Here is a 24,000-nt window from a genome sequence, read left to right on the forward strand (position 1 = left end):
CGGGGTCAAAGGTTATCCTGTGTCCTGGGGAGGGACATGACAGCGGTGTTAGACATTTGCTTCCCAGTGGCTCACCTCTTCTGCTCGTCTGCATGAAGGTGCTGCCCTCTTTAATTTCAGGGTTACTGGTGCCTGCCAGAGGCATGGAACATTTTAGGGACCGTTTAAGAGAGACTGACACTTTTCCCGAGAGGTTAGCGACATCCCACACCCAAGAGGCTTTTCCCCATCTGTTTCATGGTGGCCCCTGGTCGCCAAGGTAACTGGGTAGGCTAAGGTGTGGTCTATGATAATGCTTGCTCTTCACCTTCCTACTAGCATTACAATTAAACCCCTAGCCACGCACAACCTATCAAGGACAAATACTTTCCAAAATCATCGATTAGAAGACTATTACGACGATTGGACTCGGGTTTTTGTGCCGCAGCGACTGGGCCGTGGCCAGAAATGTCAGCGCCGTGAAAGCGGCCCGCGGGCCGCTGAAGACGAATGAACGCCACACAAGGCTCGTGATTCTTAGCATCCGTCTCTCTGCTGGCAGATATTTTCGCACTTAAGCTCGTTCAACACCTTTCAGACATAGTGCACCTTCAAGCAGGCCTGGCTCCATGCTGCCTTCAGATGTTAAGTGTTGCCAAAGTCCCTACGAGACAATACACAGCCTCGCTTGGAATGAAATGTAACTAGTGCCAACTGGAAGTAACGTGGAAAAAAAAACAAAAAAACCTGTCATGCTTCTTCCCCTCTCTAACGTTACAGGCTAAGCGTGGAGACAGCAGACGAGGTTAATTAAGCACAATCAGCCTCCGCGAAACAGCCTGCAGTCGTTTCATCCCGGTTTGTCAATTGAGAGTGGCTTGTAGATAACATGGGCAAAAAAATGCTGAAGCTCAGCATGACGAACAGTCAAAGAAACCTAACTTGTCCCATTACCATCCTGACTTTAATGCTGTTTTTGATTAAGCTGTGCGGGAAGTGAAATATGTCACATCCTAGCAGGATCAAATAATTAGTGTCAAAATTCAGGCATGGAGGCCCCAGAATAGCATGACAAGTTCATTGCAGCTGACTGAAATGACTCGCTATTCAATTGTCATTTTTGATCACTTCAGCTGGTATTTTTCCATCATTTCTCATGGGCTTTACCATAACTATATATAAAAGACTTTAAGCCTGGTGCATTCACATGGCTCTGCGTGAAGCTCACTGCTGGTTGAGATCACTTTACCGCAGGGATCAACTTCTTAAAAGCACCGACCTAATATCTAGTTTATCATTCATATTCTAACCGATGTGAACACTTTCCCTCGTCTTCATAAGAAGCGTTGGTGCAACCTTATCCTAGGTAAAACTCATCAGCCTATACTACCGTCTGCGCTACCCCAGTCTATGCCGCATAACTCTGAGTTCCCCTCGTCCATACCTGCATTGACGTAGCGCCTGTATTGTACCGTGTGGCGCATTTGGCGCCTTATCACCCAAAACGGCAGGTTCCATTGTCTAGCCACCACCGGTGCTCTTTGGATCAGGTTCCAATTATTTTAACCTACTCATCAAGACTTACATAAAAATTTAAAACAGTTCTGCAATTCCAGACAGTCTTAAATAAACTGAATAAATAATATGATGGTTAGTATAATCAGCTAAGCATAGCATAACCTTATGTTAACCCTTACAGCTGAGATTACACAAAACTGTGTATATAAGAATGATGCTATTGTACCAGTTGCACTGTTTGATGTTTTATATATATATAACTTGTAAATCCAGTATATATATATAAATAAGTATATATAAAGTTATATATGCATTCATATATCTTAATTTTACTCATTTTAAAAACAAGTGGCCTCGTGTCATTCAGTCACCCTCGATGTGAAAATTTGTAAAAATTGAGCATATTAGAATTAGAACTCTCTTTCAGTGTTCATTTGTAATGCGCTGTTTAACTGCACATAAATGAACAATGTTTTGATTCAGCACTATTTCTATATACAGCTAAATTGAGGGCAACCGGAGTGAACTTCATTTGAATAAACTGAGTTACTGGATTTTCCAGTAACTCTCCCTCCTGTCCTGAAGGACATGATATAATTTGTGGCCTTCTGTTCACCTTCTTAGATTCCATTCCCAAACTGCCGGGATGAAGTAATCACCTGAGTCTTATCTCCAGCCTGCTCCGCTCCCGCGCCAGTATTGCCTTATCATGTCAGAGTCCTAAGCTTGACCAACAAAACCCACATTTGGAGGTTGGAAATGACAGATCAGCTCGGCCGATTACGAGGTTGGAAATGACAGATCAGCCCGGCTGCTTCTGAGCAGAGGTCTCGTCGGAGTGCCAGATGGGATGTATTTTGGAATTGCGATAAAAAATAGCGATAACAAATGTGAGACACCTTGCGGACAATTACATGCATACACAGATGGACGCTCGCGCACGCGTGCATGCACACACACACAAACACACACACACACACACACACACACAAAAATAGTCGTCTCCTGTCCACAGCCTAGGTCTGGGATGAATCTTTCGTAGTGGTGTCTAATGCTATGACACATTGTTGATCTACTCTCAGACTGTCCGTTGCTGAGAAGCTCGGGCAGAAGTAAGACGGCTGTGTTTCAATAGACCCGGGTCTATCTCGAGTCCACAGACTCGGCGAGAGGTGAGAAACACAGCTATTCAGCAGATATTTATTTTAGCACTGTGAGGAGACTCTCACATTCAAGTTTCATTCAGAGAAACAGTATTCACCCTGGAGGCCAGTGAAAGCCGCCACTGGACCAACACCCAAGGATGCTACACCCATAACGGTTCCCAAATGGCTTGTCAACTAATTATGAAATAATTCTCTGTTTTCCACATCACCATGAAAATGAAATACACTGGAAATTGGACAGTCAACTTAGATTAATAATCCTGAGCCAATTATGTAGTCAGCTGATTAAGAAAACCTGTAATACTTTCATCTTCAGGGAGATAATAAAATAGTATTTAAGTCATGATAAAAAGTAATAAAACATGTTTATAGTTGTAAGACAAAAATTATACCCATTAAAGGAAGGAGTAGCACAGCAAGCACTAGCAATAAATGTTAAAACACAAAATATCACTCACTGGCTGCTTTAAGAAAGAGTCTACACACAAAGGGCATTAATGTGGTCTGACTCACAACATCTGCGGGTATTCAGTGTGGCATTAATAGATGTGTATAATTTAATGGGAGAGTAAAGTGTTAATGGTGTTATTAACTTACGGAAACACATTACTACACACACACACACGATACCAAGGCCGGAGCCATTTATAAGGGCCACTTAAAACAAGCAGTGTATGATCTACCAACAGCCTGGAGTTGAAACCCTAGGACCGATCACCACATCCAGCAGTGTTGATAGTGGTGGGAAGGCTGTAGAATTCATGGGTTCAATATTGGTGAATCAGGGAGAATAGACTCTAATCACACGGAATGAGACACAGCAGCGCCAAAGCATGATCAAAAATGTCTGCCCCAGTTCGACCTCCCTGATCGTCTGCACCTAGCTCATGATGTTTGTTTTTTCTTTCTTTCTCATGTAAACACTGGCTTCTGTAGGGAACTTACAGCATGCCAGGCCTAGCTCTCCTGATAGCCTCACAACAATATTTGCATATCACTGTTTTTGTTTTTTGTTTTTTTCGTTTAAAGTGCTTTGAGGGCAGTGGTGCTCTCAGAAAGCGTCACAGCTCTGGGTGCCGACGCGTTCTCGCAGCCAGCCGAGGGGGGCTTGTACACACGTGCCCCAGCCATGATGCGAGATGCTTACCTCAGTCCTTAGTCGAGTTCATCTAGACTTGACCTTTCCTGTAATAAGTAGTGCTCGCAGCACGGTGCTTTGCTGCTGTCAAAGCAGGTGTGGAGGGGCGGTGCCCGTCAACGGATGGGGTATTTCTTGAAAAACGTGAACGTCTGAATCTCCTCAAAAATGGCTGGTGACGCCTCGGCGCAGAATATTTGTATACCAAAAGACACAAGGAGGGAAATGCGTTGGCTTTATCAGTGTTGTGCTACCTGTGAAACTCCTGCTATGCAGCAGGGCTTCAGGAAGCACGTTTACTCCGTGTTAGCTTGCTGCAGACACAGGGGCTGGGTCTCTTCTTCTAGGTGGGCTTACTCTTTCTCTCTGTCTGTTAAAAAAATAAGATAGGTGACATTCCAGTTATTGTAGGCAAGTACTGAAACGAGTATCTGAAGCTGAGCATTTTTCATATATTTTAACAGACAGACAGACAGACCGACCGACAGATAAAGCAGCATTTTTTAGATGCCGAAGAGAAATGAAATTGTCCTAAAACTCCACATTAGTTTATTTTTAGATATAGATGAATCACAAAGTGCGTTTATGACCTAAATATGTATTTTTGAGCAACCCCGTCTCATGATTTCCCTGCTGGGGAAGTTATTACATTTATGTCCCCATAATGACACACCACATCTGTTTCGTGTTCTGCAATCCAGACCTTGATGGTATGAAGCCACCAGCTTGACTCATTCATCTCCTCTCTTTCCATCTCGCTGCAGGCTGGCTACGCCAGCTGAGGTCCTGTACTTGCCCAGAGAGTGATGGGATGGCAGGCAGTCCAGAGACAGAGACGGTAGTTGGTTAAGAACACAGACAAGTCACTGTTTAGGTTTGTTGTTTTTTTTTTAAATGAAAGCATTTTCCATCTGTGTGAGGAATTTAGTGTTGTGTTACCGTTCCATATCGTTAGGCAGGCGCGGCTGTTATAGAGAGTACGCTGTTTGTTTGTTTTTGTCTTGCTCAATCTCTCCCATAGCTTCTAGTTTTGTCATTTCCAGCTTTCTTGGTCGAGTACTCCTCCTCGTGTAGATTCTCTCCAGGGTGACCGTCCAGAGGGGCTGAGGGGCCACGGGCAGAGAGCCGCTCGCCCGGCTAATTCGTGTGAGCCCAAAGCCTGGGAAGCTTTAGAGAGAGCTGCTCCAGACGCGAATCTCAACTGACCTGTTGTAACACATGCTTCCCTGAAAATGTCTCCAAGAGGCTTTATTTGGAAACCTCGTGAAAACCTAGAGGCCTGCAAACGATCTGTTTGCTCATTTCCTGGCACTAAGCAGTGGCTCATGTCATGAGAGGATTCCCTTCAGTTTAGTTACACATAATGTTCACTTGGGTATGTTGTACATTTAAACAGAGGCTCCTGACTAAATTATGGATCATTATAAATTGGGGAAACTAAATTGTGGACAAAATACTCATCACTTAAACCAAAAGTCAAGACATTTCAAGGGTCTGTTTACTCTCTGACATTCCCAGACTCTTCCTGCATAATGATTTCTGACACTAACAGTGATTTACTCTCTACGTTTTGTTTTATCACCCAAACCTGCCCTTTTCTCTTCTTCCTACGGTGGCAGTAAGCTCGGAGTACGAGCCACAGATGGAGTTTTTCCATGGTTAGCAGGTTCAGGCAGCACAGTTCAGTGCTCTCATTCTCTAAGAGCTGCAGCTCATGCTGTGGACCCACTCCGCAGGCAAGCTGGCCGCCAAGTCCCATTTCCCTGCTGCACACTTCCTGGCGCAGAAGCACTCCCTTCGGACGCAGGCACAGGGGTGGCGCAGTTCAGCCCTGTCAGCCGTGCTAAATCGTCCCCTTGCTGTGGCCCCCCGTGTGCGGTGAGCAAGCCACGTCACACCGCAGCATTAATGAGAGCAGGCTGTCCCTCGGGGCCTCTGGTATCCCATCATCTTGGCTGCAGGAGCAGAGAAGGTTTTGATATAGACAAGGAAGCAAGGCACAGACAACAGGGAGAAATGCAAGTTTACGCAAGTGCAAAAGTCTTGTGTTGTAGTAAAAACAAAATCCAGTGCTTTTACACACAAAAATTATTTTTATAGAGTAACATGAATAAAGGTAACATTATATATCAAGAGTCATCCTTGACAAACAGTTCTGTGTGCATATATCTATATGCATGTAATTCTGGGTGCAGTATGTGGTGGTTTTAAATTAGCTTCATGCTTTGTTTAATGGTTTGTTTGTTTTTTTAACATTACAGTAAGAGTTTGCAAGAACAGGTAGATACTATGAGAAACATTGTCCTAGTATCTATGTACATATAAGACTAAAACAAAGCATGAAACATTGCAAAGTACATGGTAAAACTGAATTGAACAAAATTTAAAATCCAAAAAAATCAAGATACAGGCCAATCAAATAACCCCCAATTTGGATTAATTTGAACCATTATCTTGCATTCCAGTGTTTAGGAACAGATCTAAAAAGCAACTTTACCAGCTACTGGGTTGAAAATAATCCCAGGAATCAACAATCAGTGAGCAAAATTATGGTAAGTAAATATGGATTTACCCGCCCTCTAAAGTGTCACTCATACTTCCCCTTGCAGCTCCAACAGGGCGGGGCTGGTCAAAATAAAATTGAACTAAAAATCATTTTCTCTAAATCCGTTGAGTGCCCGTATTTACTAGTTCTGTTTAGGAAGAGCAGGTGTGGTTTCATGGTGTAACCTCTACATCTCCAGATACAGAAGCCTCCAAGTCCACACGCTAGCCGGCACATCTGAGAGTTCCTCTTACTCCCGACGGTCAAATGAAACGGCGACTGCCACCGTAAAGACTCGAGACAGTGTCGAGAGCGAGGGAAGAACAATCCCCACCTGTTTGTCCAAATTAATTCGTGAATCTTGCAGAAGAATGTTAATGAACGTGACTGGCTGCCTCCCCTACAAAACACCGTTACACAAAGACATGGGCCGTAGCGGTGATTAACAGGAGCTGTGCGTGGTGTCAAATCAGAGAAGACAAGCCGTTCGGCTTCTCACCGATGAGAAAATAAAGCGCTTTTATTCTTTTGTCTCGCCTTCTTTCATCGCGCCGAGTGAAGCGACGGAACCCGCTAGATCCGCCTTTCGCAGTTTTCTGCCCCGGATGAAAGCCTCAACGCGCGCGTTATCGCAAACACACACATTCGCTTCGGCAATCTACCGTTACAGCTGTGCGAGAAAATATTTCTTGCGTCCCCCCCGCCTTTACTCTTTGGCTTGCTCACCAAACCTCTACCTTCTGTCTTTTTCTTTTCATTTCGTCCCTTGCTGCCCCTTTCTCTTCCCTCCTTTGCTCTTTATACCTCTGAAGTGTGTGGTGCGCGTACGTGCGTGCGTGCGTGCGTGCGTGTTTGCGTGTGTGTTGTGTGCGAGCAGATGGAGTCCTCCAGGTTTTGCAGGTCAGTTCTCTCACACATACTAATGCTAATGTAGTCAAGAGTAAATACAGCCCTGAGCAGCTGTGGCTTCCCACAAAGGCATTGAGGAATTCCACTCAGTCCCAGAACCCCTTCCATTCCTCACATGGCTTCCTGCCATTCAAACTCACAGCCTGTTGATCTCCTGATTTTTAACAATAAAGGTGTCAGCTATGAGCCAATAGATTTATTTAACCGTCAATGCTCTTTGCCGGCTTGAGAACCACATTGTTTTTGATAAAATACAGTATATTTAACTTAAATACAGTGTGTGTGTGTGTATATATATATATATATATATATATGTGTGTGTGTGTGTGTGTGTGTGTGTGTGTGTGTGTGTGTGTGTGTGTGCCTTTGTTTATGTGATAGGACTACTGTGTAGATCTAGGCCTAAGTAAGATATCTGAATTGTATATGTCAATTACAGGTTGATGGGTAGTGTAAGAACGATCCAACATAATGACTTCCCTTGGGCACTTTGTGGAAATGCACATGCAAAAAAAAACCCAACAAAACAAAAAAACCTCTCGGTCCACTGCACGATAACACTACATAACCACCATATAACAGACATGTGTGTGCAACACACACACTGATTATTCATGCCAGTGCCATAACAGCAAAAGGCAGCTGTTATCAGCAGTGATGGAACACTGGTCCCCAGTTATGTGTTTGTCTGTTTTCTTGCACCTTATAATCAAAAGGATAAATCATCAATACCCTCATCTGACTGCACTTCTGAGTGGGGAAAAAAGCCCATGAGGTTGGCGTAGCGCCGAGATCTAAGGATCGGCACAGACCAAACTTTCATTCCACTCTCTCCCCTTGCTCGTCCCTTATCTATAAAACACAAGATCCAGCTGGTTTTCGAATTTTCTTCTTTCTAAGACCTTAAAAGCTCTCGGAGGCCTAATGCATCACTTCAACCATAAAGAAGGTCAACGTGTTCATCGCGTGTTTGTGTGTTTTTAGATACAAAAGGGGTGGGAGACTGCAGCGACAGAAAGGACGATGGCCGCATATTATCTTCATGCAAGTATCAAACAATAACGATGACGACGAAGACAACGATGAAGGCCCCTTTATTCCCCAGAGCCGGATAAATGCGGGCCATGTGCGGGAAGATGACAAGGAGGCTGGTCTGTCACCTCAAAAACACCAAAGGGCTTCGGAAAAACCCCGTTCAGCTTGCGAAGGTCCGTCAATACGCACAAAACGCCTTTCAGATGGCAGCGCTACTCCAATAGGTGAAATGGAGCGGAAGCTCACCTCGGAGGCGCCTCATTGGTCAGGATCACGGGACCCAGCTACGAGCGCTCATTGGGTCACTCGACTTCCCCCAGCACCACGACTGGCTGCTTCCGGGCAACGTCGTCTCGCCTGTGCCTCACGTTCCAAATTAAGGGAATAAATTGACGATCCCTGTGTACGGACTGCCGCAAGAAATGTTGAAGAGGAGTCCAGAGCTTCTCAGCCAATCAGCTGACAGAATGAGCTTCAGCTGGGATCTGATTGCGCAAGTGGAGAGGGTCTTTGTGGAGCCGCTTGTCTTTTGTAGAAGTGGATGCAGATGTTTATGGGAGAGTGGGGGTTTATTAGTCTATTGTATGATATGTTGCCAAAGTGGAATCCTAATCAATGCAAACTCAGTCTCAGTCAGTCTCTCTCTCTCTCTCTCTGTGTGTGTCTGTCTGTCTGTCTGTCTCTCTCTCTCTCTCTCTCTCTCTGTCTCTCTCTCTCTCTCTCTCTGTGTGTCTGTCTGTCTGTCTCTCTCTCTCTCTCTCTCTCACACACACACATGCACGCACACACACACAGTAGCAGGATCCTGAGTATTAGCACCTGCTAGCACTGGGATGATTTTCTGTTGATTGTGATCAGAGTCTGACTGAGTCTCTTTGCCTAAAATTCAACCCTTCAATTAACAGACTGAAACACGCCCCTTTCTCCCTGCTGTTCTATCAATACCTGCAATCAATGGCTTCCCAAGCACTAGGGGTTTGAGAACTTTTTTTTTTCTTTTTTGCAAGAGAGCAAGCGAAAGGCTATAGTCTGTAATTTCACACACAAAAAAAACAAAAAAAAGTTTGGAGGGAAAAAATCTAAACGTTCAGTTTGTTGATGGCCCTAATGGTTAATTGTGAAAGTGCGCTATTCTTTATTCTATGAAAACGAATGCTCAGTGATCACACTATGCGATTACCCCTAGCACGATGAGTAACACTCTGAAGAGAACCGTGGTTTATCCACTGCCAAGGCTGACCATACTATCATGCCAACACAAACAGTGTTTTCCTTGCCAAGACATATGTATATTTCACTCAAATGTTTTCATGCTACATTGGCGCTATATTTCATATCTGTGGAAATGTCCTACTGTTCTGCAAAATGCATATGGTGCTAAACATAATATGGGTGACACAGATTGGCACGCAGAAACACACACACACACACGCCAAAGTAAAGTGGAAAACAGTAATGACATCTCATGTGCATGCAACCATGCATTCTTCTGCTTCAGAGCTTTGATTAAGGAAACGCATGCGTGACGGTGCCGTAATGAATTTAATTTATTCAACGCAACAGTGATGGTAAAGACACAGGGATCATTTTACTTTGTTCTTTAACAGGAACATAAATATAATATTGCTATTTTTATCCAATAAATCTACCTTTCCTGTTTTCCCACAGTAGTTTCATAGTGATGCGGTGACAATGATAAGACGAGGGGCTGCTTCTCCTACACCGCGGTTAATAGCCGGTCACGGACTTCCTGGCGGCTGGCTGCCTCACGATCCTGCAGCACGCGGGACTCTGGTCTTACTCAGCGCTGGAGGTCCATACACAGTGGATCTTCGCAAATCTGCAGCGTTGTATTTAAACATATGTTTGGCATTCCTGATATCACACACACACACACACACGTTACAGAGGCTGCTGGATGGCTTTTGTTAGCAGCGTGGAGCAGGATATGACATCTGAAATGTCTACCTTCTGAGGAAGGGAGTCCTCAGTCTACCGAAAGCTCTGACATGCATCTGTTATAGCCGCGAAGGAAAAGCAGGTGCTATCCTAATTTGCGCAACAAGGCAGGATCAGGCAGACCCTCGTGGATAATAGTGGGTGCGCTTTTATTGACAGATGGCTCATAAAATCCTAAAACATAGTCAAAAAACAGGCCAAGATCAACCCAATACACTATGATTACCAAACCCGAGGAACGCCAGGCACAGGGTCAAAGACAGTTTGAGTGAACGCCAGAAAAAACAATCCACACAGCAAACAAACCCAAACACTGAGAATCCAAAAGCACAGTCAAGCGAAATAAAGCCTGTCAATACACACACCCACAACAATTTATTTATTTTTTTTTAAATGAGTACACAAAGGCCCCACTCCATATACCTTTGATAACAGGGGCAAGCCTTAACAAACTCACTGAAGAAACACACAGTATTTATAAGAAGCATAAATATGGAGCAGGTGAACCCAATCAAGATGATGTTGATAACGCCGTCTGATTGGATGAGTCCGCCTGTGACTCCCCTGTGGATTCTGGGAAGTGGAGTGTGGAACCTGAGTGCTATGCTTCTTGGCTAGGGCTAGTGGGCTCTCACTTATGTTTCATATTGATTCACTGAATTTACACTGTAGCAATGCTGCTTTAAGGAATGAGACATATCCCTTTTGCACCAGTGCATAAACCAAAAACACCAGTGTTATTATTATTATCAACATCAACAACAACTATACTACTACTATTACTACTACTACTACTAATAATAATAATAATATCAGCCACACATCAGTAGTTTGTTTCGGGAACTGTATGAAAGTATCAGGTGGAAAGCAAGAGTGAAAAGCTTGACATGGATTAGCGCAGAGGTCACTTTGAAGGGTCACTGGTGTAGCACTCCGTGGTGTATGGCACTGTTTGAGCAGAGCTGTGCATTTGGCTGCAGGGTGAAGCAATGTGGGGACTTCCAGCCCGCGGTCACCACGTGCCTCTGCCCTGCCTGCTCCAATTACAGAGAGTCGGGCGGAACAAAGGCTGACTTTGCCGTACGCGCCGCGCTCCTGCAACGTAGGACATTCCAGGCTAATTGCCTTCAGATACTGGAGTTTTGGACTGTTCATAATAACGCATTTGTAGTGCAGATGCAACCCGCGTGGACTGGTGTCCAATCAATGTTAGTCAAGTTAAACACACATTTTTTAATAATCCTTTTTTATAATGACAAAGAGGGAAATATATTTTACCAAAAGTTTGTTAATGACATGCAGCAGAAATAATTGTGAGTTAGAAACAGACTTTCAGGGGGTTTTTTTCCCACTATTTCTGCTTTTCTCCTCCACACAGTGGCTCTCCAGGGGCCATGTGTGCTCTGAAGGCTCTCTCTGCCTAGTGCCTGCTCGGCCTGGCTTTCATTAATCTCTCTGGGGACTAGCTGAGCTGGAGAACCCTCTAAAACCAGCCACGCTTTATTGTGGTGCAGATTGAGGCCCAGTCTTACTGCCATCCATGCAGGCTCATACCAGTACATAATCTCGCTCCCGCTTCTCCTCTCTCTCTCTCTCTCTACCCCTCCCTCCTTCCTGCCTCTTTCGTGCCAAGGCCCTTGATAGGAAACACCGTCTCCCGTGCGACATGGCTGTAGCCAGTCGTAAGTCGGTCTGATCCCCGAGACTCCAAGCCTTTCGTGGGAATCCGTTTCCAGTGATTCTCACTTATCAGACGTCCTCGCTGTTCCGTAGTCCAATTACTCACGCCCGCCACGCTCATTCCCGTGCTGAAACCGAGCTGCGTACTCTCTGCCTACGTTTTTTTCGTGCTTGGTATCAGTCCGCTCCCCAAGTCTGTCTTAAATTTACCGGGAGAGCCTCACTGCAGACGCAGCAATGTTCCGTCCCAGGTTCTACCATCGGGCATGCTTTGCTTCGTGTTTCTATCTTTTTCTGGGTAGATAAGTAAGAGCGGTTGCCTGGAGTCTACATATCGGCTGCCTGTATTGTTTAGAGGATTAGCAGCTCACGAGGAAGAGGGGAGGTGGATTTAGCGGGACTCCCAATCTCTTAATGCAGGCCTTACTGGCTTTCCCTGGACTAATTCCTTCCCTTGGTGCCGATTCATGCGCGTGACTGTTCGAGGGAGTCACGGAAGTGCATCAAAAGCTAAACAAAGGCGTACGTTCACCTCCTAAATCTGACCCTCACTGGCTGTTTATTTTCCTCCTGCTTTGCAGATCGCCGGGCTCGCGTACTGTCCCAGGCCGAGCGGACGCGCGCCGGTTCCAGCGCGGCTCTGCTTTCCATCCCAGCTTCCCCGAAAGGCTGCGAGAGCGCCGATGATTCCCGCCGATTGTTTTCTCGCGGTGGCCTTCAACACTAGTTCCTCTCGGCCGTCATCACCGGTTCCTCCTGACCCTCATCACCGGTTCCCCCTGGCCACGCGGAGCTGACAGACACACTGGCACTTCGGGTCCACTCCTTCCTCTGGAGAAGGAGACAGACCCAGAATGACAAAGACAGAGAGAAAGGGAGACATAAAAAGTTCAGCATCTTCCGTCGCTACTCAGCATGGTCAGAAGGCACAGATTCAGCTGTTGACACGCAAATGGGCCTGTGCTGAGCACTGAGAGACACAGCTTTTGAAGAAGAAATGGATTTTACATTGCTAATATAAATCTGTTTTGGTGCTTGATGTAGCTATTCCCATATTTCACTGCTAGCACACGCAGAATACTGCAGAATGGATAAATATGTTAAACAGGTATAATATTTATATGCGGGTGGAGGCGCAGTGAGTGTAGATGTGGACAGTATTACTAAATGAAAACTCTACAGTGTACACAGAGCACGCATGAACCCCAGCTAACTGACCCTGAACTGGCCTACTGGTGAGTGATCTAGTGGCTAGTGGTAGTGGCACCGTAGTCAGTAGCCTACTGGTGAGTTGCATGGTAGTGAGTGGCACAGTGGTGAGTGACACAGTAGTAAGTGACACGGTGGTGAGTAAGTTAGTGGTGAGTGACACAGTTGTGAATGACACGGTGGTGAGTAACCTAGTGTTGAGTGGCATGGTGGTGAGCAACCCAATGTTGAGTGGCATGGCGGTGAGTAACCTACTGGTGAGTGGGACAGTTGTGAGTGGCACGGTGGTGAGTGACCTAGTGGTGAGTGGCACGGTGGTGAGTAGCCTGTTGCTGAGTGGTAGTAGCACAGTGGTGAGTGGTAAGGTATGGTGGCCTACACTGCCTTTGCACATAACGCTTTCATTGTGTGGTAGGGTTATGCCTAAATATTTCTCCCACTCTCCTCTCACACACATGAACACACACGTCCTATCTCTAACACACACAGACACACACGTGTCTTCTCTCACACACATATCTACCATGACCTTTACCAGGGCTCAGATTTCATCACCTTAAATAAAGACAACCTCCTCCCCTGACCCCCCCCCCCCCCTCTCTCTCTCACACACACACACACACACACACACACACACACACACACACACACACACACACACACACACCTTTCCAATCAGGACTGGTCTTATCAAGCCCCTCTAGGAGGGCTTATCTGCTCTCCCTTTCCTGATGCCAATCTCCTCCACAGCGCCTCTGTCTCTGTTTGCCTGTCCCTGGCCTAATCCCTCTCGCTGATAAACCTGGATGTTTTATTCACATCTATACACACACACACACACATACACACATACACACATACACACACAAACATACACAATCATACATACACAGAGATGGGAATAGCACTTGATGTGTGAATGCATTGTTTCACAGAAGTGATTTCTCAATGCATAGGCCCATTTCCCCAGGCCTGGAGTTTGATTTGCTCTTTGAATTGTATGTGCTCACAGCCGTCTTATTTCAGCTCAGCACAAATGTAATCCCAGGCAGAATGAATGAGCAAGAACACGACAGCGTGACAGAGCTGTGACATGAGGCTGCCATGTTTGTATGTATTAGGTGTGATATGATTGGCTGAAGGCTGCAGGATTTGACCAATAAATGAAAAAAGCACCGAAATGGAGAATCTCATTTGGCCTTACTTAAGTTTCCCATAATTCAGCAGCACCTGCAGGGGATAAAGTGACTCCTGGTAGTAGGTGTGGGGAGCTAGTTGTTGACTCTTTCATTCTCTCTTTCTTTCTCCTATTCTCTCCCTGTCTTTCTCTCACTCTCTCTCACTTTCATTCTCACTAATCTTCTCTCTCTATTTCTCTTTTAATTCTATTACTGTCTCTGGTCCTGTGTGTGTGTTTACTGCATACTGTCAGAGTGAGTTAGATGTTAGCTGGGGGAGTCGTGCTGAACAACAACAGAGTCAGCTGGAGCAGATGGTGAGTGGTGTTAGCTAAAGGCACTAGAGAAAAAAGGGGGACATCCCTTTACCTCACTGTTCAAAACAGGGATTTCCCCTCTTCTCACTCTGTCTCTCTCTCTCTCTCTCTCTCTCTCTCTCTCTCTCTGGCTCTCTCTCACACAGACACACACACAGAGAGCATTTCTCAGCTATGCTACGTGCTCATCCAGCTCCCTGACTGATGGCTCCCTGTGCGGGCTTCTAAACGACTGTTCCCATTACCATTAGAAAATATGGAACATGAAGACTAATCTTGTGTGGAGAGAGGCCTGTCCCATTAATCAGTGAGGTGTTCCCCCCGTCTGCAGACCCTCCGGAGCACTTCAACGTGAGCAGGGGAGACAGGCCGCCTCAGAGCTCCAGTAAAACCCAGGCTCCAGCCAGGGAGAGCCCTTCCACACTGACCCCCCCACCTTTCTATGGATCACACTGCGGGGGCCTGCTTTGCACGCTGCCCCGTTCGCGCGAAGACTGAGTGTGCTCATTTTGAGCAGGAGTTCTCCTGCTGAACTGTTGAACCCACAGCCTAAAACAGCTCTTTCCAGACACCACAATCTCTGTACGGATTTCGAGAGGAAACGGGTAAACGGCGCGAGCGCTCGTCGCCGCGCTCCAGCGAGTGTGCGCTCGTGCCTGGCATGGGACCAGAGGACCGTCTCTGGTCTACAGCCGCGACGAGTCAGAGCCGCAACACTGAGCATGTGAGGGCGGGGCTTGGGGGGGGGGGAGTCAGCAGCAGCAGCAGCAGCAGCGAGGTTTGAAGTTGGATATGGCGCAGTACCACATGCCAGGCGGCGCGAGCCATGAAAGGTCATTCCTCCTGGAAGAGTTCCCTCTCCCTCCTCCCCCGCTGCCGAGTTATTTCACAGACGGAGGAGCTGCTAGTTGCTGCCGGCTCCCTTCCAAAGCTTTTTGGGGCCTCGACGCACGCTGACACACTGCAGGGCGGGGGTGCAGTGGCCCTCGCTGGAGCCTCTGAAGCTCCCCGCGAGGCTCTGAGGCTCACCCACACTGGCCCACAGCTGTGCAGGACCTGGTGGGAAGAGGTGACATTTACTGTGGAGCGAAAGGGGGCGGGGGGGGGCATTCACCAGAGGGGTGGCGCACGCCTTCACCGGGGGGCGGTGCCCTTGTTCACTGGCGTGTGGTGCACTCGTTGGCCGGGAGGAGGTGCACTCATTCACCGGGGGGGCAGAGCTTTGCAGATCATCGCGTGACTCCCTGCTTTCATCTGAATCTACCAGGGACGCCCTGTGGCAGGATGATTTAAATATGGTCATGTGATTACTCTCAGATTTTACATTTTACAGAACGTAGCAGATGCTCTTATCAAAAGTGCTTTGTCATCTATTCTTAGAGCCAGTACAGTAGGTTAGAGCTCAAGGTACCGTTTAACTAGAATACCGCTAAAATACAGGAATCAATACTGAATACCTAGAAGAGCAAAATAAGCATAAGCTCCATTTCAGACAAATATAAGAGCAATAACAAATAATGCCACACAATATGTGCTAGAGTTTCAGTTACGCAATAGTAGTTTGAAATTTCATAGGTGCAGGAACAATGGTCATTTAAATATTCCATAAATATTCCAGAAATCCTCCATAAATATTTCATAAACTCCTTAGTCTGTGTTTGAAGACTGAAAGGGGCTGAAAAGTTCGTTCCATCATCTGGGAGCCAGGACAAAGAAGAGTCTTGGGGCTTGTCTTCCATGAGAATTGAAGCATGGTGTTTCTGGGCTTGAGGTTTGAAGTGCTCGAGGTACGGATCAAGCTGTGGCCACTGTCATCATGCAGGGAGGGGCTAGTCCATTTTTGGCTTTGTGGGCAGGCTTCAGGGTTGTAAATCTGATGCAGGCAAGGAACACAGCAGCAGAGTGATGTGTGAACTTCAGAAGAAGAAGCCGCTGCATTCTGGATCATATGGAGAGGTTTGATGGTTCGTAGAGGAAGACCAGCAAGTAGCGAGTTGCAGTAGTCTAGCTTCCCGTGACAGAACGGGCCAAATTCTTATGTTAAGTTACAAAGGAGAAATCTTCAAGAACAGGTCAGGCTTGAACCATGAGAAGAATGACTTCTGGTTGTCCAATGTTATGCCCAGGCTACGAGTAGCTTTAGACAGTGATACCAGGGAAACGGTGTGGTCGTAGTGAGCTCTTACAATGTTGCTGTTCGTATCGTGGCAGGCGAGCTCCTGGAAGGTATAACAATGCTCAGGCTGGCATTATTCTTACAGGGTTTCATTTGCAGTTGTACTCTCGGTGTAGGGTCAGTGTTCAATTGTGTCCGGCTTCAGCGAGTTACTGACACCTACTCCAAGAAACATTTGTGCAAGATTGACAATTGTCTGAGGCAGTCGGCGATGCAGAAGTACCTGAAAGTTTATCTCAGTGAGAGAGAGAGAGAGAGAGAGAGAGAGAGAGAGGGAGAGAAAGAGAGAGAAACCCCTGACTCCAGATGAAATGCTGGCTTGGTTTTAAAGTTTCCAAACTGAATAGCTTGCAAAACACATCAGCGATAGCACTATGGAGGGATTAGCTACCATTTCGTTCCTTTTCCATGTCTACCTTCACCTCCTTCTCTCTCTGTCTTCATGTGTGGAGCTTACCACAGCCTGCCATCACGCCAGTCTGCCTGGCACGGGCGGGGTCGACCCCTCCGACGCTGTGCGGTGCTCAGCTCCTGGGTTCGTTTGTTTAATCCAATATTTATGCGCTGCGCACTAGAGCCCATGCAAACCGGCTTGCACCCGCACTACACCTCTGCAGAGAGCAGGAGATAAAACACATTCCCAATCGAAACGCATGAAAGCGGGAAAACACGGCACGGTGCAATTCAGTGGGAAGGGTTGAGCAGGAGCGAAGATAACCTGGCAACCCTCGGAAGGATTAGCGCCCAAAGCAGGGGGAAAAAACGCACACTTCCGTGGGTTCATTTTAACGCTTCCTAACCACAACGGGAAAGTAGAGCGCATGTTTTGTTTCAGCTTCTGTATTGGCGCTTCCTTTGCTGTTTGCTGTGAAGGAACATGGTAGCTTTTGAGTGTCTCCCCCTTGCTCTCTAGATGGGAAGGTGATCACAGGGGCACAAAAGGCAGATACAATAGAAGACGATTATGTTCTGTTCACAGAGGAAGGCGGAAGCATAAAGCATCGGTAATCAGTTAGTCGGTCTGTGTCGGAAACAGTTGCTTTCTTTTCTGTCTTTGACACAACTCCGTGTAGGAATCAGACAGTCGTAATGAGCGTAGAGTGTCTACCTAAAGATCGGGTTAAATGCAACACTGCTCTCTTCGGCTCCGCGTGTGCTCTGTAAAGCTGACCCTCTCCTCTCTGATATCTGGCTCTCTAAGCGCAGCACGTTCCTCTCCAGAAGCCTCTTCTTGGACTGAAAAGAAGCATAAACGAATCAGATCTCAGCAGTGAAAGGTTCTTTTCGAATTCTGAGGTTTGGGTCGGACAACTCTATTTCTATTCCTTTTCAAACGCCAAGCGTTCCAAGAATTTCCAAGAGCTCGTCTAGGAGAGCCATTATCGTGCCTCTCTGGATCACCCCCTTGCACGCCCCAGCTGAGATCAGTCCTGGAACTCGTCCACGATGCGTGTGTGGGGGTACCTCTGGCTCCCCGGAGCATGGCTGATAGGAGCGGGGAGTGCTGCTCGGTGAGCGTCTGGGGAGAGCTGTCTGTGGGATAAAGGACCCCCCCCCACTCCCATCACCCCCATCACCAGACCCTCAGGGAGTGGGCCACCATGGCATGCGTGGGCGTTCAAGCGGACACCAAACTGGCAGGCCTCAGATGCGACCTCACAGGCTGTCATTTCAACATCTGGGCACCCATGCCACTAATATCTCACCGGTTGCTTTTGGACTGAAAGATATGAACAATAATCATTTACACCTACTGAATTACTGTCTTTATTAGAACAACTCGGGAGTTGTTCAAGACTTTCTTTCGAGTCTTCTGGTTTCAAGACTTCTGGGTTTTTGATTGTTCCGTTGTATGTCGTATTTGCTGTCCAGGAGACAAGTACGACACCCTTCAGCACTGTAACCACAGACATCTCACAATTCTAAAAAAGCCGTGAGATTTTAAATTCACGTTCCTCGTTAGTAAACCTCATCATAATCGGTAAATGAGTTTAATGACGCTGACAAGTGTGTTTGTTCTCTAAGTGGAAGGACATGTGGAAGGACTTGAGGTGAAAGCCTACAGTAAACAGAAAGAAAAGAGAAAGAGAGAGAGGGAGGGGGAGGGAGGAGTGATGGTGGTTGTTGAGATAAAAAATGAGAGAAAGGGGTTACACAGAACCATGAATAATTGTGAGCTGCACAGTTATTTGCATAGTTAATTCCTAACCTAGATAGGCGAGGATGCTAATAGGCTGATCCCTTTCTTTCAAACCTTCTTCTTCCTCCGATGAAGACTGAGGCCTGGAATCATGCCGGATCAAAGCCGAACGTGAGTGCACACACGAGGCTCGGGCTGCCAGCAGGCGTTGACGGGTTACCGTCCAGGCCGCGACACTGGAGTCTCTGGTTTGGCCGCACCACGCCTACCACTTTATTTCAGTCCTCATATGGCAATTAACACTGTTTATGCTGGGAATTTCCGAAGTTTTTTTTCCCCCCGTGTTAATGTGGCTGTTTATGTATTCATTCGTTTATCAGTCATTTAATAATTTGTCTGTTTGGCTCATTAATGAGTCACGCACTGTCCGAATTCTTTCAGGGACACGCATATTGAGTGATCTGAGCACACTCTAATAGCCCCTGCATACATGATTGGCGCTCAGAGGTGCTTTCGGGTCAGTGAGACACAAACCCATTAGTTGGAAAACAACTGATTGAAGAGCAGAAGTTTCATCTGCAGATGAATTATTTAAAGGAATCATTTGCTCAGCTGACGACGATCCGTTTAGCGTCCCCAGCCAAATCCAGCTGGAGGATTTGCTGCACTGTCTGAACACTACTTCTGCTTCCGGGCCACTCCCCCCTGGCTCACGGTCGGTGGAGGCTTGTCCCGTCGTGGGCCTCCGTCTGCTGTCGGTCGCAGCAGAGTGCGTTTATATTATGCACATCCAGTAAACTAATGATTTAATCAGCGTCACTTCATTTCGAGTGCCCTTTCTCCTCCCTTCCTTCTCTATTTGTGGTGTTGTTTTGCTTGGCTTTGGTTTTTGGCAGGCCGGAGGTTGTCACCTCGCTCCCATCCTTTGATATACAGAAAAATTCCCATGCATCCTTACCTACATATGTGTTCTTCCTCACAAACCTGCCTCTTGCATCAGCCGGTATTCTGGTAGTTTAGTACTGGCTCTTGTTCAAACCTCGCAGTCCTGTTCAGTGGCAGAATGGAAGCAAAGCCTGAACTCTGTACTCACCTACTGGTCAGCCTGCCGTGGGCGGCTGTTACCACAGTCGTTCTCTCTGATGTCCTCCGCTGAGCTGATGGTCAGATCCTGCCTGCTGCTGGTCACACTCAACTTACAGAGTGAATGTGACTCTCTCTCCCTGGCATGGTTGTAATCAGCTTGCCGGAGTCTGACATTCATGTGCACTCACGCAGGTGTTCTGATTCACTGGGTTATTTATTAAACTGGATCAGTATTGAAATGTATTCTGCTGCCACAGCTGCTCCTCCCTCTGCCACATCAGGAGCTTCTCTCTCTCTCTCTCTCTCTCTCTCTCTCGCTCACTCTACTCTCCCCGTGTCTTCTCCTCTTTCTCTTCTTCTCTCCTCCAATCTGTCCATCCTCTTCCCCCTCTCTCTGGCACTTCTCACCTTTCTTTCAGCTATTTGTCTTTTCTCTGCATTGGCTATGTCACTTTTTCTAACTGTGATCTGACCACGTGCACGCACTCTCTTTACAGTGAATAACATTCTCACTCATTTACTCCTTATTTTTAAGTTTCTCTAATCAGTTTTCTTTCCGGATCTTCTTTCTTTACGTTTCTTAATTTTGCTTAATATAATGCTCTTTGTCTATCTATCTATCTATCTATCTATCTATCTATCTATCTATCTATCTATCTATCTATCTATCTATCTATCTATCTATATCTATCTATCTATCTATCTATCTATCTATCTATCTTTTTCTCCCCCTCTCTCTGTCTACTCTATTCTTGGCCTCACTGGTACAAAGCACTGATGGTTTCACTGAATCTTGGATTCTTTAAGTTCACTTCTCACTTGGTTTTTTTGGGGCGGGTCTGTCTCTTGATCTCTGCTCTTTTCTTCCAGTTCTTTTAGGCTACACAGCTTTCAAAGAGAGCCCCAGTACTCAAAGAGCATGTCAGCGGAGCTTTCTGCAGGGAATTAAAACCAGAGGCCACTCGACGTGCAGCTACGGCGTTGTTCGTAAAAGGAGGCTCTCGTCGAGTTCTCATCGCGGCCTATAAAAAGTAAAATGAGACAAACGAACAAATAAAATCCCACTACGTTCAACCTGAGCCATTCGGGAAGTCAACAAGCATCCCAACTCCTCCGTTCCGCTGCGCAGCTGCCGCGGAGTCCGTACTCGAGGACACAGTCACATCAGCAGGTGCCTCACACATGGGAAAGAGCTGCCGGATTTGCCAGAGTGCCCTTAAGAGCATGAGCTGTCAGAGCTGAACGCACGCCTCGGTCTGGGCGGCAGAGGCCCCGAGAAGCCCCTTTCCTCTGGTGCGGAACGGCCTACCGTCAGCTGTCAGCCCGAACAATGGACCCCGGACTGCCGTCCACGTCTGCTCAGACATGGAGGAGGGGAGAGGTGAGCTGTTCCAAATGTGCTGTCCCACGCTGAGCTGTTTCCATCCAGCCTTTGTATGAGGCTGGCAAATGATTACATCATGACCCTTTATCTTCCAACTGACATTTTTGGAGCACAGCAAATGTTTTTTTGTTTTGGTTTTTTTTTTTTTTTTCTCTCTTTCTTATTCATTCAAATTCCCAGAAATTCCAAAAGTGCAGAGAACAGACAGAGCGTGGTGCCTCAGATCCTTCGTGTTCCAACCCCGTCCACAGCTTCAGCTGAAAAAACACTGGAAAGTGGGCCAAAGCAAGCATCTCTCTCTCTCTCTCTCTCTCTCTCTCTCTCTCTCTCTCTCTCTCTCCCCCCCATTCTTTCTCTCACCCCCTCTCTCTCTCGTGATCCTTCTCTCAATCTCTCTCTCTCTCTCTCTCTCTCAAACACACAAAGACACACACATATACTTAAACACATAATCAAACAAACACAAACACACACACAAACATGTTACATGTACAAAATATCGTTTTGGGGTGTTTTTCTCACAGAAAAACATGCGGACACACGTAAAGCTGAATGTTCCTGTACGAGCAACTGTCTGCTGGGTGGCCGACGGGGAGGAGGTGCAGAATATTAATTACTCGAATACATGTTTGGAATCTCTCACCTAATTTAATCCAGACAATAATCTAGATACAATATATGCCACATGATACAGGTGTTATTACTGGGTGACAGGGTAATGATATATGTGCACTATTTAGTTGTCTCTATTCATTTACAAGTATTGCAATTGCAGAACAATTCCTCCAGGAGATGGATAAACAGTTTCATTTATCTACCACCAATGACACCGTGGTTTCCTGTGCCAAGGGTAATAGTGGCACCAGTCATAATGGAATCAGCTGTTCCCGATGGAGAAGAAAGAGGCAGAAGCAAATGCCCAGCTGTAATTGTGATATTTCGCGTGGGAGTTTGACTTCTGACCATTAAGAAGCAAGATTTTACAGACATATTCCATGTCTCTTGGATGATTCGCTCAGGTTTATGAGGTGTATGGAATTAGACACAAGAGGAGATGGATTCAGTCATTAAAGCAACGGCTGCTGGTCGACCGCCAGCTGTGTGACGCAAGAAATATGTAGACTAATTGGTCCACACTTTCCTAAGATAAGTGCCGTCATGTGACAGAGGCTCAGCCAGAGAGGGAATCAGGCGCGACGCCGTGCTAGCCTCGCCACGTCACCTCACACCTCAGGGTCTCCAGTCGCGAGTAGGCGGGGCCGCGTCGACCTCGACGGAAGGCACGGCTCTGCCGAGAGCTCCGTCAGGTTCGATTAGCGCGGGCGGCGCCGTGCCGAGGCTGGGTAAGGGGCAGACAGCCGTGACGGGGCAGACAGCCGTGACGCCGAACACGTGGCCGTAAACCCCCCCGCGCCGCTCGCGCCTCGGCAGGTGCGGCGCTAATGGCTTCCGACAGGTCCCTCAGAACGAGGCTCGCAAAACGAACAAGGGGTGTTTTGGCTGCCCAAGGGGGGGGGGTTGTTTGGTGGTGGTGGGGGGGGGGGGTTGAGTGTGAGATGAGAAGGACCCTGGGAATGGGCTGAGACAATGTGGGTGAGAGAGAGAGAGAGAGAGAGGGAGATGGAGAGAAAGATGAAGGGAGGGAGAGAGGGATGAAAGCAGGGACGGGAAGAAGGGGAGGGAGGAACAGATGAAAAGAGGGAGAGGGAAAGAGCGATGGAGGGAGGCAGAGAAGCAGGGATAAAGGGAGTGAGAGGAAGAGAGGGAGGGAGAGAGGGATGAAATGAGGTAGAGGGAAAGAGTGATGGAGGGTAGAAAAGGAGAGGGGGAGGGATGAAGGGACGCAGAGGGAGAGGACCTCATTCCTTGTAATTCATTCCATGATTTTTATTTCACTAATTGACTTTTTAAAAAGTTCATTTTTCTACATTTAATAATCAGATCCAGCTTCCACATCGGTTGCGGTCCACAAGACCGTCGGTGAAGCGCAGAGTGCGCTGTGTGGTGACGTTTCAGTGCGCTCCCATGTTTCGGGGGACGGAGCGCCAGTCGTGTGTACAGGAAGGCAGAGAGCAGCATGTGCTGGCACACTGCTAGACTTCCCCATGCTGAGTGCATGTGCCTCCTGTCAGCTGATCTGCCTTTTGTAAGGGCTTCCTCTTAAGGCCCAAACAGGAAACACTGCTGAATGGGGTCACTGGGGACACGATAGAGATGGAGTAATGCAGGGCCCCCTACCGACAGATACAGTTCAAAATACCTATATCCCGTCTATGATAGGCAAGTTTAACCTTGATGGGAAAGGTCAGCGCTAACACACAATTTCATCAGTGGGTTCAGCACTCCTGAGAGACTGCCGTCCCAATACCGACGTATTTAGTGGCAGTTTGTCCTGGGTAGTCTTCATAAGGCCAGGGACGCACACTGATTTGGTCCATTTTGCATGAAACCATCTCTCTGTATTTTCCTTCAAAGTTCTTGCACAAAGCCTGTAGCTTCCTGAGTTCCAAATTACACTGATCTAATTCTACCATCTCACAGGACAAAGAACACTTTTAATTCCCCATTAAAACACTGGTGC

This window comes from Electrophorus electricus, chromosome 10 (assembly GCF_013358815.1).
Source record: "Electrophorus electricus isolate fEleEle1 chromosome 10, fEleEle1.pri, whole genome shotgun sequence".
NCBI lineage: Eukaryota > Metazoa > Chordata > Actinopteri > Gymnotiformes > Gymnotidae > Electrophorus > Electrophorus electricus.